Genomic DNA, 18,763 nt, shown 5'->3' with positions numbered 1-18,763 from the left:
GCAATTGGATTTAAGTAACTTTTCCAAGGTCACACGGCTAAGTTTTTTGTTTGTGTGTGTTAAGTGTCTGAGGCCACATCCGAACTCAGGTCCTCCTGACTCCAGAGCCAGCACTCCACTCATTGCGCCACCTAGCTGCCCCCAAAGCATACTATTTTCACCTTTTGTTTTGTTTTGTTTTTTCTTTCTCTTGGTTTTTCCCTTTTGTTCTGATTTGTTTTTCACAGCATGACTAATGTGGAAATATGTTTAATATGATTGTACATGTATAACCTACATCAGATTGAATACAGTCTTGGGGAGGGGGGAGAAGAGGGAGGGAGGGAGAAAAAAATTTGGAACTCAAAATCTTATGAAAGTGAATGTTGAAAACTTTCTTGATATGTAATGGAACTAGAATAATAGTACTATTAAAATTTTTTTTAAAAAAAGAAAGTTCTCTTTAGTTGCAATGCTGAGGAAAAGAGATAGATTTTATCAGAAAAAGGATAGGACCTGGAGGAGATAACATGATAAAGGAGAAGAGAGGAAGAAGGCAGAGCTATTCAGCTCCTTTATTTCTGTTTTCTCTGTTGGCTACAAAATATTATTCTGAAGTTTTATCATGGCTCAGAGGTAACCTGTGATTGTCAAAAGTTCTCTGAACAGAGCACAAACTTAACATGTCCAACTCATTATCTTTTCTTCTTCCTAATTATTCTATCACTATCAAGGGTACCACCATCTAGTCACCAGGTTTGCAACCTAGGTGTCATCCTTAATTCATTGTTCTCTCTTACCACCCATATCCAATCTGTTGCCAAGTCCTGAGGATTATATTTTTTTAATATCTCATATATGCTTCCTTCATGCCTCTAACACCATATAACACCCCTGTTTCAGAAGCTCATCACTTCATACCTGGAACATAGCAATAGCCTACTGGTTGGTCTCCCAGTCTCAGGTCTCCTTTACTCTAGTTCAAGGGTGGAGAATCTGCTGTCTTGAGGCCACATGTGACCCTCTAGGTCCTCAAGTGTGTCCCTTTGACTGAATCCAAACTTTACAGAATAGAGTCATACTTGAGGACCTAGAGAGCCACATGTAGCCTCAAGGCTACAGATTCCCCACACCTACCTCCATTCAGCTATGAAATTATCTTCCTAAAAAGCAGGTCTAACCATGTCACTTCCCTATGAACTCCAATGGTTCCCTGTTCCCTCCAGGATCAAATATAAAACCATCTGTTTGGTTTTTGAAGCCCTTCACAATCTGGTCCCTTCCTACCTTTCAAGTATGTTTTCCTCCACATGCTCTGTGATCCAGTGACACTAGACCATTTTGCTCTTGTCTCTCTACAATATACTAGGGGCTCCTAGGTGGTGCAGTGGATAGAGCTGCAGAACTGGAGTCAGGAAGACTCATCTTCATGAGTTCAAATCTGGCTTCAGACACTTACTAACTTTGTGACCCTGGGTAAGTCACTTAATCCTACTTGCCTTGATTTCTTCATTTGTAAAATGAATTGGAGAAGGAAATGGCAAACCACTTCAGTATCTTTGCTAAGAAAACCCCAAATGGGGTCACAAAGAGTTGGACATGACTGAAACAAATGAACAAAAACAAGTGCAAGACACTCCACTGCCCAACTCTCTGCATTTTCACTACTGTCCCCCAGTCCTGGAATGTTCTTTCTCCTAATCTCTGCCTCTTGTCTTCCCTGGCTTCCTTCAGTTCTCAGCTCAACTCCCATCTCTTCAAGAATTCTGTTCCTTGGTGCAGCAGCAAGGTGGCACAGTAAATAGAGCAGCAGCCCTGGAGTCAGGAGGACTTGAGTTCAAATCCAGCCTCAGACACTTAACACAAAACACTAGCTGTGTGACCTTGGGCAAGTCACATAATCCCAATTGACCTACCTTCCTCCCTCCAAAAAGCAAAATAATAATAATAATTCTGTCCCTCAATGCCAGTGTCTTCCTATCTGAGATTATCTCTAATCTAGCCTATATATATCTTGCATAACCATAATTGTTTACATGTCTCCCTGATTAGATTTTGAGCTCCTTGGGGAGGATTATTTTTGCCTTTTTTTGTATCCCCAAAGCTTAGCACAGCGCTTGGCACACAGTACAAATTTAATAAATGCTTCTTGAATTCACCTAGCAAGCTGAAAGGTCTTGGCAAGATGGAAAGGCTTGGAGTAACTTGATATGACTGTTGATCACCAACCAACCTCATTAAGGAGGGTCATCATCAGATTGACTACAGGGTGATGAAATTTTCAGTCACAGAAACCCTCTAAGACCTTTCTACTACATCACAGAGGGGCTGAAAGCTGTGCTGGAAAGAAGTGTTCATACCAGTGAAATCACAAATCATTCAAGTATTGAAATAATTCTTTATTAAGAATAGTCTTCAGACTAAAAAGAACAAAACAAAAATGGTGGAGTTGAAAACCCCAAATAAGAAAATATGGCAAAATATACTTCACTGGGCTCAAGTACTGACAAACTCTATCCCAAAGCTCTGAAATGACTGAAAATCCTGATTGTTGAGCCATTATTGTTGACTTTAAAATCATGGAGCTGCATAGGAGACACAGAATCAAATATATATAGACATAAGACCCTAAAAAAGCAGCCTCCAGCAGGCACTAAGGACATTGCATTCTGGAATTTCCATTTTAAGGACACCCAGGTTACATGTGTCTTTATTCCTCTCCATACTGCCCTCCTGCCTCTCCCCAAACTCTCCCCAATGCCCTAGAACCTTCTTCAGCCTGGAGGCTTATTTCATCCCTGTATTTCATACACAAGAAGCATCCTCCACCCCCAGAACCTCTCCCTTGACTGGCTGGTTACTCCCAGAATCTCAGCTTTAAGGAGGATGCCCAGTTCATCCATGGCTCCATTCCTTTGCGGCCTGTAGTCCTGACTCTCCCAGGACTTTCTCTAAAATACCCAAGCAGGTTACCATCCTCTTCCCTCCTTTTCAACTTCCTTTTATATGTCATCTTCCTCTATCAGAAATATTCATTAAAGGTGAGGACTATCTTTCTTTCCACTTGTATTTGTGTTCCCAGTACCTAGCATAGTGTTTGGCACATAGTGAGTACTTAACAAATGCTTATTGGTGACTTGAGAACAGGAGAAGATGTCCCAAGTCTGGAGATGGGCACATGTCCTGATCTTCAAACACAGGAAGAGTAAATTCTTCATACTGTTGGGGTCTAGGGGTGCTAGGACTCCAAAATAGCGACGCAGGTCCTGCCTTGAATGAATTTTACTGAAGCCTTCTTTCAGCCAAAGACAAGGTTATTAGAACATCTGTTGGGGTGGGTGAGATTTTAGGAATCTGCTCTATTGTGACACTTGTATTGACAAGCAAGGCAGACTGAATCTGAGCCATGGGCTAGACTCTTAAGGAATTTGAGCAATTTAATGGGGGGAAAGATGGATCTTATATACAGAAAGACTGTGGGAAGGCTCTAGGAGTAGCCAAATAGTCTGGAGTGACTGGGAGGTAACAGAGAAGGACCCAGAAGGGCCAGGTGCCCCAGGCGAATGTCAGGGACCTAGGCCTTGTGGAAGGAGTCTAGACGGAATTAAGGACTGGTGGTCTAGGGTAAGGCCACAATGAAAGGCCAGTTGAAAGAATTACTGGGATGGGTCAATGCCTCAGGTGAATGTCAGAGACTTGACCAAGTGAGAAAGTAGGGAGGGGGAGGGTTTCCAGGGCCTATAGCCCATCAATACTATAGATTAATTGGTCAATGTTAAATTGGAGGAGAAAAAGGTGTAGGGTTGCATTTTTTCACCAAGGAGTCAAGCTAATGAAAAGAAGAAAAAGTGACTACCGCAAGGGAGATGGCCTAAGAGAGAACTGAGGGGTCAAGGGATTAGAAGTCCTAGTGCAAAGAGTAGGGTTTTGTAAGGAAAGGCATGAAGTTTGTTGCAGGACATGATGATGGTAATGGACAAGTCTCTCCAAAGATCCGCTTAATTGGCTCCTTGCAAAAGGTAACACCTCAGTTGGATGGGATAATGCTGGGGTGGGCCAACTAGGTTGCTCAGCTACTGAGCTGGCTTCTAATCAGGCCTGGCACTGCTGGACCTTTAGTGTAAAATTGGCAGAAACTTCTCCTCTTTGATACCTAAGGCCTCAGAGCTGGGTTTATCACCTCCAAGCAGTAGGTAGGAGAGGTCTAGCTTTTCTTGTTCAGCAAGTCCTTCTGTCCCAGATCAGGGTTCCCTCGACGAGGAACCCCACCCTTATAGTGATCACCCTAGTTACACTCACCAGATTCCTGTTGGGTCTTGAGCAGGTAAGTGGCTAAGGACAAAGGTATAGAGGAAGTCTGTAACCTGGGGCAATTTCATAGTCTTTGCCAGCTTTCTTACCCAAGCAAGAGAAATTTAAGCTTCAGACCGTTTTGGAGGTATGGAATGCTTTCCTTATATGAGAAAGGGCTTTGCCTTTTACATTTCAATCTCTGTTTTTTGGAGTACTCTTCCCTCCTCTTCCAATCTTCAGTTTAAGTCTAAAAGGGGCATGCTTTTATATTTAAAACAGTTCAACAAAATAATATATCATTTTAAAAACTAATGCAATCACATTGTGTGATGATCAGCTTTGATATACTTGGCTCTTCTCAGCAATGCAATGATCTAAAACAACTCCAAAAGATTCATAATGGACTATGCTATCCACATCCAGAGAAAGAACTATAGAGTCTGAATGCAGATCAAAGCAGACTATTTTCACTTTTTTGTTCTTTTCTTTCTCATGTTTTTCCCTCTCTTGTTCTGATTCTTCTTTCAAAATATGACTAATGTGGATATATGTTTAATATGATTGTACATGTATAGCCTATATCAGATTGCTTGTCCTCTTGGGAAGAGGGGAGGAGGATGAGAGGGGGGGAGGGAGAAAAAATATGGAATTCAAAATCTTATACAAGTGGATATTGAAAACTATAGATAGATAGATAGATAGATAGACAGATAGATAGATTAATGATGCAATCTTGGACTGCATGAAGAGAAAGGTCCTATCTAGAATGAGGGAAGACACGATCCCATTGTACTCATCCCTGGTCAGGACATACCTGGAACGTTATGTCCAATTTTGGGCAATTTTAAGAAGGACTTCAACAAGTTGGAGAATGTCCAGAATGATGAAGGAAATAGAGACTGCCCTATATAAGAACTGGTTAGAAGAATGGAGTCGCTTACCTTAGAGAGTAGAAGACAATACAGATGTTATAATCATCTTCATGAATCTAAAAAGATCTCATGAAGGAAGAACAATCAAATTTGTACTTAGTTATGAAATATAGATCTAGGAGCAACTGGTTGAAATTGAAGAAGGGCAGATTTAAACTCAACATAAAGACCACCTTCCTAACAACTTGTTCAGTTATTTTTAGTCCTGTCCAACTCTTTGTAACCTCCTTGGGGGTTTTCTTGACAAAGATGCTGGAATGGTTTGACATTTCCTTCTCCAGCTCATTTTATAGATAAAGAAACTGAGTCAAACAGGGCTAAGTGACTTGTCCCAGGGTCACACAGCTAGTGAGTGTCTGAGGCCACATTTGAACTCAGGAAAAGGAGTCTTCCTGACTCCAGGCCTGGCACCCTACCCACTGTGACAGCTAACAATTAAAGATCTCCTAAAGTCAACAGGGCTTTTTTAAGAAGTAAAAGGATTTTCCTTCACTGGAGATCCTCAAGAAGAGAGTGGGTGGTCACTTTGGGGGGAGGTTGTTCAGGTAGACTAGATGTCTTCTGAGATCCCATCAATGTCCGCTATAGGGATGCTTGGAGTAAAATTCTTCTAAAGTATTTCTCTTAGGTCTTCTCCTAATATAGAGGGGATCTTAGGTTCTCAAAGGTCAGTGAAACACAAGTTCTGGTTAAGTCTTACCAAGTTGAAAAGACTCAGGATATGGGCTCTGTATATCAGTCATCTAAGGGTCTAAAAAGTATTTTTGGGTTTAACTGAGCTAAGATTATGGAGAGCCTCGTTGCTGCAATGATGGCCGCCAGGTGATTAGTTTTTTTCAACCATGGCAACTCAGGAAGAGCTTCTACTCAGGTGAAGAAGGAGCTATAACCTACCTTATAGAGGGAGTGCTCTCAATTATGAAGTTACAATTCCTTTGAAGTAAGTTTAGGAGACTATCCTAAGTGCTAAGAGAATACAAATGTGGCTTAGGCACCATTTTTGCACTCCCTTTCCAGATAGCTTAAAGTCTATCTGGAAAAAAACAGAATGTATGTGTGTATAAGTTGGTTGACCACAAAATGAATTGCAGAAAAGGGACCAGGTAATGAGGTATTTAACTGCAAAAATTCAGCCACACCAGGTGATAATTCCATGAGGTATAAATGATTCTTCTAAGAATCTGAAAGGAAGGGGCAGCTAGGTGGTGCAGTGAACACCAGCCCTGGAGTCAGGAGGAGCTGAATTCAAATCCAGCTTCAGACACTTAACACCAAAAAAAAAATAGCTGTGTGACCTTGGGCAAGTCACTTAACCCCAATTGCCCTACCTTCCTCCTCAAAAAAGAAAAAAAAAAAGGATCTGAAAGAAAGCAACCTAGGATGAAGAGTGAGAGGCTTGCTTCCAGATTGTTAAAAAGACAGTCCAGTGCATCCAGGAGACAAACAAACCCAGATACCGAAAGGATGAAGAGACTAGTATAGAGTTGGAGAAAGGAATGCTGTAAACAAACAAACCACCAAATCACATGGAGTAGGAACAATGGAAACACAGGCAGAGGTAACATCCTCAGAGAAAGGGGAGAGGACTCTGGGATCTTGGCTGCTTGGGGCATTTGGGCATGAGGCATGTTGGGACAGAAGCTGCTTATTTTGCACACTCCTTCACCACACACACACACACACACACACACACACACACACACACACACTGAATGAGGTCCTTCGTGGGAGCCTGAAACCTTTTTCTCAGGGTATGATGAAGATTTGTGTACCTTTCTTTGTTTTAGACATCATCTTTTTAATTTTAAACAGTGTTAACTACATTATATACATACATTAAATATCAAACAACAGGCCTTTGCTGCTATAGTAGATAGGGAATAACCACAACAAACGGGTGGGGAGATATTTCAGGGACTAGTGAGTCTTCATGGGACAGACATTTTCTAGACTTGCAGATTTTCAGAATAGAAAGCAATCTTCGAGATGATTTAGTACAAGCTCTTCATTTTATAGTAATCCATGACTTAGAGCCATAGATCTAAATTCAATACTGACTAGATTCCATCGATCGTTAGGGATTCCTTTCTAAAACCTCTTTGACTTATGTCCTCACCCAGGGTTTCCACTGGGAAAATATCAGAATTAGATTTATATCTAGGTCTCCATGCCAAAAGGAAAAGGACCCTCAGCTATTACATAACCACTCAGGCTAACTAAACACATATAAAACTAGTATTATTTATCTTGACAGCAAATTTAAGGACTTGCCACTATATACATGGTCAAGACAAACTCTTTCACTTTCAGGTGGGCTACTCTCTTTCCAAAGGACCTAGGCAACTCTCCAGACTTACCTTGGGTAGGATCCCCTATCAAGGAGGAAAAAATCAGGGAATTTAGGGAATCCAGAAACTCTCCCCCAAATCCTTACCTCTTTTGAAATTTCCTATTACTATGGAGGGCATCAATATCCTTCCAATCACCCAGGTTCCCATCTCTTTCCCATCATCTTTGACTCATCTCTCTTGATCACCCCACACATTTAATCAAGTTCCAAGTCTTATAATTTCCTTCTCCACAGCATCTCTCAATTATGTCTCTTTTTCTCCAGTCACATAGCTACTCCCTAAATTCAGGCCCCTATCACCTTTCACATGAAATATTGTCTTCTCCCTGCCTCTAGTCTCTCCCACTCCAACCCATCCTTCACACATATATCAAAGTGATTTTCCTAAAGCATAGACCTGACCATGTTTCCTCGTCTCCACTTAATAAACTCTAGAGGCTTCCTACTGCCTCCAAGACCAAAAATAAAGTCCTTTGTTTGTCATTTAAAGCTCTTTCCAATCTTGGTATGTTCTTGATCCTCTGCACAATCCATGATCCACCCCATTTTGGCCAACTTGCTGTTGCTCACCAATGAAACTCTAACCCCCATTTCTTTGTCTTTGCTTGGCTCATCCATTCCTGGTATGCTCTCCATCTCCACTTCTGACTTTTAGAATACTTGGCTTCCTTTAAGATTCATCTCAAATGTCATCTTTCCCAAAAGACCTTTTCCTGGTCCTCTCAGCTGCTAGCACCATCTCCTCCGACTAGTCTATGGTTAACTTATATGTTCTGATTTGCATGTATGATATGTGTTTCTCACTTAAACTGTATATGTCCACATGGAATCTTTGATTCCTTCCTAGAAAGAATGGAAGGAGTCATGGAGCTGACTTTTTTTTTCTCTGAGCAGAGGTACCAGACTATAATAATATCTGTCCCCACTAAATATTGCAGTTTAGGAGAATTTTTTTTTTATGTTCTAAGGCAACAAAAATGCTAGCTTCCTTAGTCACCATGCCCTAAGTGTGTGTGTGTGTGTGTGTGTGTGTGTGTGTGTGTGTGTGTGTGTGGATGGGTGGGGGGAGGGGTATTACCTCTAGCTTATGCATACCGGCTCAACTCCTTCCCCCTAAATGCTAGTTACACAAAATACCATCACAAGAGTGAATAGCAAGCAAACTCATTTATCCAAGTAGATAGCAAACAGAAATTGGAGAAGTTCTACATATTAGAATAGACCAGAAAATACACAAGAGTGAATGAGTTCTTTAGATAGAAACTGACTAAGATATCACTCAACTGAGAGGCCCTGATCTCCCTGAAGGGGAAATTCCCTGAAGTCTCTAGGGAGGCAAGCTGGAAAGCAGGGACTTGTTGAGGAGCTGACTTCCCATTCATGTCTGCAGAAGTCTTTTTCTTTCTCTTCCCTGTACCTCAGTCACACAGCCATGTGTTAGCTTTTTATTCTTTCCAACAAATTAGGAGTCATAACTGAGCAGCAGCAAGTAAAATACCCCAGGCTTGAATCCCAGGTTACACATATATGTTGACTCCCTCATTTGGATGTGAATTCCTTAAAGGTGGGGACTGTTTCTGCTTTTTCCTTTGTATATCTAGAGCTTAGCACAATGGTTGGCACATAGTAAGTTCTTAATAAATGTTTATTGCTTGATAAATACCAGGCTGAGAACTTGCATGGATTCATTGATTCCATGATTATTTATTGAGTGCTTGCTTTCTGAAAGTTCTAGTCTGAGCTTGACCCTCCAAGGTACAGGCTTAGAGGCTTGAAGGATTCCAAGAAGAAACTTAAAAGGTGACTCCATTTACAAGGTCCAGGCCAATCACCAAGTGCCAGGTACCAATTAGGATTCCTCAGGGCTTGTATTGTAACTATGGAAACTTTGCTCCTTCATTACACACACACACCTCCCCCCCACCCCCCCACCCCCTTGCTGTCCCATTTCATCTATAGCCAAAGGCAGCCATCCAGATAAGGAGGAGGAAAGCTTCCTGATTAAATTTGTCCTGGGCAGGCTCACTCCTACATTCTCCAAAAAGCTCTAGTAGTGTTGTGATACCATCCACTGAGTACCCTGGAGCCAATCTGGCATTTAGTTGGCCACTGGGTATTTATTCATTAGTAAACACCCTCTCGTAGTGGTCCTGTCAGATTGGGGGGGGAAGGTCCTGTGGTCCCCTTCCTTACTGTGTAACAGGAGACCATGTAAATAGCTTAGACTTAGTTTAAACAACAAACTTTTCTGGAAAAAAAAAAGTATCTGATGTTTTCTCTGTTTACCCCCCTCTGGAAGGGTCCATTTCCTATGAAATAATTGGACTCCTATTTTTGGACTGACCAAACCGGCATAAAAAAATGAAGATGTTCTGCCAGTAAATATACAGAGTAGGTATGAAATTGAATTAGGTGACTGCAATGAATCCATTACAATTCATTGAAAGGTTGTACTATGTATATGTGTAGGGAGAAGAATGGGGGAGGGGAGCAGCAGTCCTGGTAAAGCAGTGAAGGCATAGAAGACTGGAGTGAGTTTAGGACTGAGAGAATCTGGAGATCTACATTGCAGTAGTCCCAGCTCTGCAGCTTAGTGGCCATTTAATTAATCTAGCCTCAACTCCTCATCTATGAAAGGAACACAATAATGTGGCTGGACCAGGGAAGGAAGAGCCCATGGTCCTAATCTCAAACTCTGTCACTATCTGAATGGCCTTAAGCAAGTCATTTCTCTCAGGGCCTCAGTTTTCTTATCTGTAGAAAGACAGACGAGCTGATCTCTGAATGAGGTGATGGGTGGGAAAGCAAGTGAAAGTTTCCAGAGTGCTTCTCTCCTAACAGCCCTGTGTGATAGATAGCACACATCTTTTCACCCTGGCTCGACAAATGTAAAAACAGTCACAGGGAGGGGGAAGTGAGCCTCCCATTGCCCTGCAGTTTGTAAACTATGAGGTGCCACAGGAATGTGAGGAGGGGTTATTGTCTTGGTTACTCCTCCAGAGGAATCACCATGCCTCATTGGCGCCCATGCATGAATGGTCTGTTTTATAAAATGGGCTCCCAGAGAGAGAGCTGGAGCCAGATCTTTCTTTGCGAAGTTTTAGATTGATTCTGGCACAGTTGGCAGCTGCATCTGCACAAAAAGACCCCATGAGTATTCAAGGCACTCACTTCCTACAGTAAGAAGTCTTGGTGCCTGTTGACTCCCAGTGTTCGGGCCATCCTGGCTGCTGAGATTCAAGTATACACTGAGCAAGCATCAGGAAATAAGTACATAGTTAGTAGTGGCTCATTCTCAACAACTGGATGGTGTTGAAGAGATGAGAGAGAGAGAGAGAGAGAGAGAGAGAGAGAGAGAGAGAGAGAGAGAGCATGCAGTGTAGTGGAAAGAAAATTAGATGTGCAGTCAGAAGAATTCCCTGCTCTGTCACTTACTGTGTGACCTTGGGCAAGAATAATCATTGCTGACATTAACATAGATTTTAAAGTTTGCAAAGCACTTTAGACACTTTTATTGCATTTGATCCCCACAAAGGCCCTATGAGGTAGGGACCAGAGGCATGGCTTGCTCCATTTCATGAAAAAGGAAAATGAGGGTGATTCATCCATGATCACAAGCCTGCAAGTATCAGGGGCAGGGCCCAAACCCAGTGCTCTTTTGACCTCCAGCCACCCTTCTCCCACGCTCTCAAATCTTTTATCCTCTCTGAGCCTGTTTGCTCATTGCTAAAATGAGGATAATAATTATTTCTCTACCAGAGGCAAAGAGGTGGTGTAGTGAATGAAATGATGGACCTGGAACTTGGAAGATCTGACTTAAAAGCTGATCTCAGACATTCCTAGCTATGTGACCCTGAGCAAGTCACTTAATCACTGTCTGCCTCAGTTTCCTCTTCTGTAAAATGTAAAAGTCACTTCTCTCAGGACCTGAGTTTTCTTATCTGCAAAAAGACAGACTAGGGGTGTCCAGGTGGCTCAGCGAGTAAGAGCACCGGCTCCAGTGTCAGGATGACCTGGATCAAATCCGGGCTCAGATACTCAGCACCACACCCAGAAATAACCTTGAGCAAGTTACTTAACCCCGATTGCTTTAAAAAAAAAAAAAGACAGATTAGCTGATCTCTGAATGAGGTGATAGGTGGGAAAGCAAGTGAAGGTAAATCTGTAAAATGTAAAATGTAAAAAAAAAATAATAGCATCTTTCCACCCTTGGGTTGTTGTAAGGATAAAATATTTGTAATATTTCCTTTGTAATAATATATGAAAACTCCTTTCAAATCTTAGAATACTATGTAAATCCTTGCTGTAATTATTACCACCTCTTCAGGAGCATTGAGAGGAAGGCATTTCATAAGTCTCAAAGTGTTATAGAAATGTGAATTATCATTAAGACACTGGCCCCCCCTCCATCAGTTCTCCATGTAGTTAGAGAGAGAGAGAAGATAGGTGCAAGATGAGAATGGGGGAAGATGGGAGATTAATGACTTACTAAGTGAGAGGCAGCCTACTGTAGTGAATAATAGAGGAATAATAGCTAGCATTTATATAATGCTTAAAAATTTCTAAAGCACTTTACAAATATGTCATTCTATCCTCAACAAGCCTGGGGAGGGTTGCTATTATTTATTCCCATTTTACAGCCTACACTGTCAAGACATCCTTGATATACTCTGCTTTCTAACTATTTATTCCCCCTTACTAGAACACTCACCCACTCCAGCACCACCCTTATCTTTCTGTCTGTTAAAGTCCTTCTCATTTTTCAGGGCCCAATTCAGGTGCTGTCTTATTCGAGAAGTCTTCTCTAAACCTTCCAGGTAAATGAATGCATGAATGAGTTAATTAATTCACTATAAGAAATGGGGAAGATATATGGGGAGAGGCAGCGACAGGATAAGCAAAAATGCTTCCTCCTCTCCAACTTCCTTATTCCCACACTTTTTCTTACACCTTCAGAGCCTCTCCAAGGGCCTCAGCTAACAACAAAGGGTTCAATCCAATTTGGACCCCTGATACTCTGAGAGCAAATCTCTAAGAAAACAACATAAACCAGCATCAATCTGTCCCCACCCCCTCACTCCCCCACAGTCCAACAGTGAATGCAGTGTTTGAATTGGAATCAAGCAGGTAAGTTCCCCTTACAAATCCTCCCAGGGGGAGCTCTTATCACTGAAAATAACTCATGCACAGTCTTAACCTAGGAAAATGGAGCCATCAATGAGATGAATTAATATTATCTAATTAAAGTTAGAGAAAGTAGTAATGGACAGAAAGTTAGTTACTCTGTGAGTCAGGAAGGTCTGGACTCAAGTCTTGCATCTCAAACATATTGGCTGTGTAGCCCTGGGCAGATCATTTAAACTCTTGTGGTCCCAGTCAAGAGTCCAAGTTATAGGGGTGGCTAGGTGGCTCAGCATTGGCCCTGGAGTCAGGGGGACCTGAGTCCAAATCCAGCCTCAGACACTTGGCACACTTACTAGCCATGTGACTTTGGGCAAGTCACTTAACCCCAATTGCCCTCCAAAAAACAAAAAAACCCAGAGTCCAAGTTCTTACCTGGAGTTTGCTACACCAGTGAAATCACAGGACCACATCCCCCAAAACTGCAGCTCACAATTTATTATTGTGAAGTGAGTTGCCTGGAGAAGCTGTAGATGCCCACTTGCTGAAGGTTTTCTAGCACAGGCTAGATAACCACTTGTTAGGATGCTCTAAAGGGGCTATCTGCCTATTGGAGCACAGGCTAGACTGGGTCTCACAGATGGTCACTCTGACTCACAAATTCTAGATGTCTACAAATTCTTTTTGGAGAGGGGAAGGTAGGCCAAGGGGTTAAGTGACTTTCCCAAGGTCACATGGCTAGTTTTTTGTGTTAAGTGTTTGAAGCTGGATTTGAATTCAGGTCCTCCTGACTCCAGGACCAGTGCTCTATTCATTGTGCCACCTAGCCACCCTTATAAAATTTTAAAGTCATGGAATCATAGAACAAACAGAACCCAAAGATTTTTTATCTCAGAGCTAGAAGGTACCACACATGTTCATTTGGTCCAGCCTTCTGCCTCTAGGATTATGAATCCCATTTTGCAGATAAGGAAACTGTTGCTCAGTGACTATTATCTCAAGCAATAGAGAACAGACTAAGGATATGTGTTGTCTCCACCTAGTTCGGTCCTCTCTCCACTATATCTGTTGCCTCTTGTAACCCTCTTGTAATCCCAACTCTTATTTGACAGGGAAGGAGAGAGGTCCAGAAAGGTTGAGACACATTGCAGGATAATAGAAAAAGCTGGGATCTCTAAGTTAAGTTTGTCATGTCTAGTCACACAAAGCACTCCTCTCAGGGCCTCAATTAACTTAACGTAAAATTTGGTGGACTAGATTAGTTAGTCCCTAAAATCCCTTGGTTTAGAGGATTCTATGAAAAAAAAGTTTTACTGATGTTTTTTGTTTTACGTCATCATCATAAATTTCCCTTTTAACCACACAACAACAAAACCAACTAAGCAAAAATTTGATACAGTGGCCATGCCTGACAATAAATGCAAAACGCTGTCTTTGTGGCCCCCATCTCTCTGTCAAGGAGAGGTGGGTGTCTTTATCTGTTTAGATGACGATTAGGAGGCACAGTCAAACCAGCTGGTTAATTTGGTGAATTGATGGGCTAGTCAGGTTTGTTCCTGAGATTTACCCTCTTCTCCCCCTTTCCTTCCCCCTACATTGTAAACAGATTTAACTCCTAATTGGCTTTTACTTCATAAAGAGGGAGATAAATCTATGATTCATGGACTCTCATGGGGTCTATTTCAGCTTTGAAGTAACCCAAAATGCTGGACCCAAAGAATCTTGCAACTATAAGCCAGTAAAAGCTTTGGGTAGGCTGAGACTGCTGGGGTCCTAGAGAAACCCAAAAACCAATTCTTTTTGGTTATTTTGTTGAGTTACCTTCCTTAATTCCTGGGGTCTTCTTTTCCTTATCTGGCAAAGAATGGGTGAGACTAGATGGAGAGAGAGCACTACAATTGAAGGCAGGGGACACCTGTTCTAATCCCTTCTCTTTTTCCCTGACCTTGGGCAAGACACTTCATCAATCAGTCAATAAGCATTTGATAATCACCAGCTATGTGCTGGGTACTGTGATAAGCAGTGGAGATGCAAAGAAAGACAAAAGACATCTTGCTTTCAAGGAACCCACAGTCTAATGGGGGAGACAACATGAAAACATCTATGTACAAATAAGCAATATACAGGATAAATTGGAAATAATGAACAGAGGGCAGACACTAATGTTAAGAGTATGGGAAAGGCTTCCTGTTGAAGTCGACTCGGGATTTTAGCCAGGATTTGAAGGAAACCAAGAAAACCAGGAGGTGGAGGTGAGAAAGGAAACTATTCTAGGCATAGAGAATAGCTAATGAAAATGTCCAGAGCTGCAAAGTGAAATGAACAGAACCAGGAAAGCATTATACACAGTAATAGCAACATAGGGTGATGATCAACTATGAATGACTTAGCTCTCCCCAACAATACAATGATCCAAGACAATTACAAAGAACTCATGATGGAAAATGCTATGCACATCCAGAGAAAGAACTGGTGGAGTCTGAATGCAGAACAAAGCATACATACTATTTTTGCTTACTTTTTTTTTGTCTTTATTTTTCCTTTTGGACTTTTTCTTCTTCCACAATGTTGACTAATATGGAAATATGTTTTACATGATTGCACATATATAACCTATATAAAATATCTTATCATTTTAGGAAGAGGGGAGGGGAGGTAGGACAAAAAATTTGGAATTCAAAATCTTGTAAAAATGAATGCTAAAAATTGTCTTTACACATAATTAGAAAAAAATACTATTTAAAAAAGGAAAAAAAGAAAAAAATGCCCAGAGTTGGAAGATGGAGTTTCTTGTTGGAGGAAGATTTAGGAGGTTTAGTGCCAGCCCAGTCACTAGATCAAAGAGATATGTGGGAGGGAAAAAGGTAAAAAGACTGGAAAGGTAGGAGGGTGCCAGGACTTTGAATACCAAATTGAGAATGTATAATTGCCTATGTACAATTTTGGAACACAGCAAGTCATGAAAACTAACTTTTAAGGCATGAAGGGATTAGGATCTATATTCATGCAAAGAACAGTCATACTGACAAAATCATGGATTTTTAAAGGATTAGAGTAAGAGATTTGTAGAAATCTCTCTCTAGCTATTGTCATAATTTCATAAGATATAGAGATGGAAGGCATTTTAAAGATCATTTAGTTTAATGATTTCTAGACTTTTAGGTAGTGATACCTAGCTTTAAAAATTATCATTCCCCCTTTTCTTTATTTAATAGATCTTTTTGCATTTTAAATTTTATTATTTATTTTTAATACTCATTTTAAAAAAATTTTGAGTGCCAAATTCTCTCTCTTCTTTCCACCCCTCCTCCACCCATTGAGAAGGCTAGAAATACTTTTAGCAATTATACATGTGAAATCATGCAAAACACATTTCTGTATTAGCTACATGGCAAAAAAAGCAAGAAAAATAAAGAAAGAGAAAAAATTATACTTCAATCTGCACTCAGATTCCACTAAGAAGTGGAGGTGAGAAAGGAGAGTATTCTGGGCATGGAGGTGGTAGATAGCATTTTGTATCAAGTCCTATGGAATTGTCTTGAATCATTGTTTTGCTGAGAATAGCTAAGTCATTCACAGTTAATCATCATACAACACTGCTGTTGCTGTACTTAATATTCTCCTGATACACTTTGTATCAAATTCACATAAGTCTTCTCAGGATTTTCTGAAACCATCTTAGTCATTTCTTATAGTACAATAGCATTCCATTATAACCATACATCACAATTTGTTCAGTCAGCCCCCCCCTACTTTTCTTAAAACAAGTTACACAAATAATGTTCTTAGCTCGTTTTATTCAAATAAAGCTAATAATTTAACAATTTTAATAATAATAGTAACACACATCTTAAATGTACAATAAAATAATGCAAAATACAAAAATATTTATTGATAAAAATAATTTCTAGTTTTGTAACATAAAAAGAATAACTACAATAACAGTATTATTAATGTGCTAGCTGGGCTTTTTTGTATGGTGTCATCGACAATATTGCTGTTAATAATTCTTTTTCTATCGTGAATCAAGACCAGCATTTATCTTTAGAATACCTACTGCAGAAAACTCCATCTCACACACAGAGAACATAGATAGTAGTAAAATTTATATCAGCTTGTTTGATAAAGCAACAGACTCTGATCACCCATAGCTTTTGTTTCAAACTCCTATCACAAGACAAATCTATTAACTGTGCTTGTTCAAGTGGAGTAAAACCAAATGAATCATTTGTTCATAGTAAATGGGTTCCTTTTCCATCCATATTTAGAACTATTTAGGTCTTCATTATAATAACTCAGTGGTATCTCCATGAGCTGAGTTGTGGTCTATTGGTTGGAAACCAGTCGTTTAGGTGTTCTGGTGTTTGTGGTACTGGTTTATTTGTCTGTTTGTTGTCGTTGAGAGGTATCCATATACCAAGTATGGTATAGGGTACTCTGATTTTTTTTTGTAATATCACAATCTGCCAAATAAAGGAGTTGGGGAGGGGGCAATAAATATCTAGGTCCCATTTAAAACAAAATGGAATGGCTTCTATAGACCAGTCAAGTGATTTCTTCTATTTCAATTATGATACAAGTACTTTTTAAAATTGGGAAACATCAAAATACTGTTTTGTAAATTTGTTGTCTATAACACTTACCAGTCACAAATCTAGTTACTTTATCTTTTCAGAATCAGAGCTTTAATTGAGAACTCTGCACTTTTTTATTTAAAGCTAAAAAATTCACCAAATATCAAATTTCAAGAGGAAAATTCTGTTATAAATGAATTTGTTTCATCCTTATTAATATCACAGTGACAATTTCTTCTTTTAGCTCAAATATCCTTTAAAATAGTTTGGCATGAAAAAGCCAGTATGTTTTTAAATAAGATAAAAATGCTCTATATTCAGTCTTCATATTGTCACACAGTTTTGCAAAGAACCTTCCTTTTAATTGACTGTTTTTAAAGTAGTAATTTTTTTTTATAAAGTTGTTCCCCTCTTATAAAAACTTGAAAAACTGTATGTAGCTCCTTATTCATTCCTATCTTTTGGTACAAACCATTGTCCTTTCTGTAGGCCCCTGACCCCAGACTACCCAGAACCCACCTGATCTGCTTGACTACTCACACAGCTTGGATAAGATGGAAATCAATAACTTCATTAATACCAATGAAATGGAGGATCACCAGGCCTTACCATCTTGCCCTGCTACTGCCTCCTCAGGCCTTCCAGGTCTTACCATCAACCCTGCCTCTGTACCCTGTGGTCCAGGGCCCTGTCATCTGCTCTACTTATCTAACCTAAAGACCCCTGGGCCTTTCTATCTGCCCAGGATCTGAACTTTCTTTTATGTGTTATCTCCCCCTATTTCAGTTTGAACTCCTTGAGAACCTCTCATTTTCTCTTTGTATACTCAGTTCTTAGTCTACAATAGTAAGTTCTTAATCTTTTTCATTCACTCAAACAAGTTATGTATTTATCCATCACAAAAGGATGTTGGTTATTGTACTTTTAAGAAATGAGAGGGGTAACTAGGTGACACAGTGAATAGAGCATCAGCCCTGGAGTCAGGAAGACCTGAGTTCAAATCTGGCCTCAGACACTTAAACCTAGCCACGTGACCTTGGGCAAGTCACTTAACCCCAATTGCCCTACCTTCCTCCCTCCAAAAAAAAGATAAAAAACAAAAGGGAAATAGCATTTGGGGGCAGCTAGGTGGCACAGTGAATACAGCACCGGTCCTGGATTCAGGAGGATTGGGTTCAGATCCGGCCTCAGACATTTAGCACAAAAACTAGATGTGTGACCTTTTGCAAATCACTTAACCCCAATTGCCCTCCAAAAAGCAAAAAAAAAGAAATGAGAGACAAAAAATTTAAGACACTCAAGTTTAGGATTATCAAAATTTTCAAGTAAATGACAAAATATAAAAATGAATGATAAATGCTAGGGAGGTTATGGGAAAATAGATATATTAACGTACTCTTGGTGGATCTATGAGCTCTTCTAGATATTCTGGAGAATTTGTAACTGTGCCCAAAAAGTTACTAAACTGTGTATACCCTTTGACCCAAGGTTACTACTACTGGGTCTATACCCCC

At 40.3% G+C, this 18,763-nt stretch overlaps 1 long non-coding RNA gene across 1 annotated transcript; it reads left to right on the top strand.

The window, feature by feature from the left end:
* Positions 1-4,276: 4,276 nt before the first annotated feature.
* LOC138150541 (uncharacterized) lies at positions 4,277-18,425 on the top strand. The gene is made up of 3 exons (XR_011165584.1): positions 4,277-4,303; positions 12,321-12,371; positions 17,739-18,425. It is a non-coding gene; the product is annotated as an uncharacterized lncRNA (long non-coding RNA).
* Positions 18,426-18,763: the final 338 nt, after the last annotated feature.

The sequence above is a fragment of the Petaurus breviceps genome, unplaced genomic scaffold (genome assembly GCF_028583685.1).
Source record: "Petaurus breviceps papuanus isolate PSGF00001 unplaced genomic scaffold, PetGlider_PUasm1.0 90879, whole genome shotgun sequence".
Lineage (NCBI taxonomy): Eukaryota > Metazoa > Chordata > Mammalia > Diprotodontia > Petauridae > Petaurus > Petaurus breviceps.
This window is presented reverse-complemented; position numbering and strand designations above follow the sequence as displayed.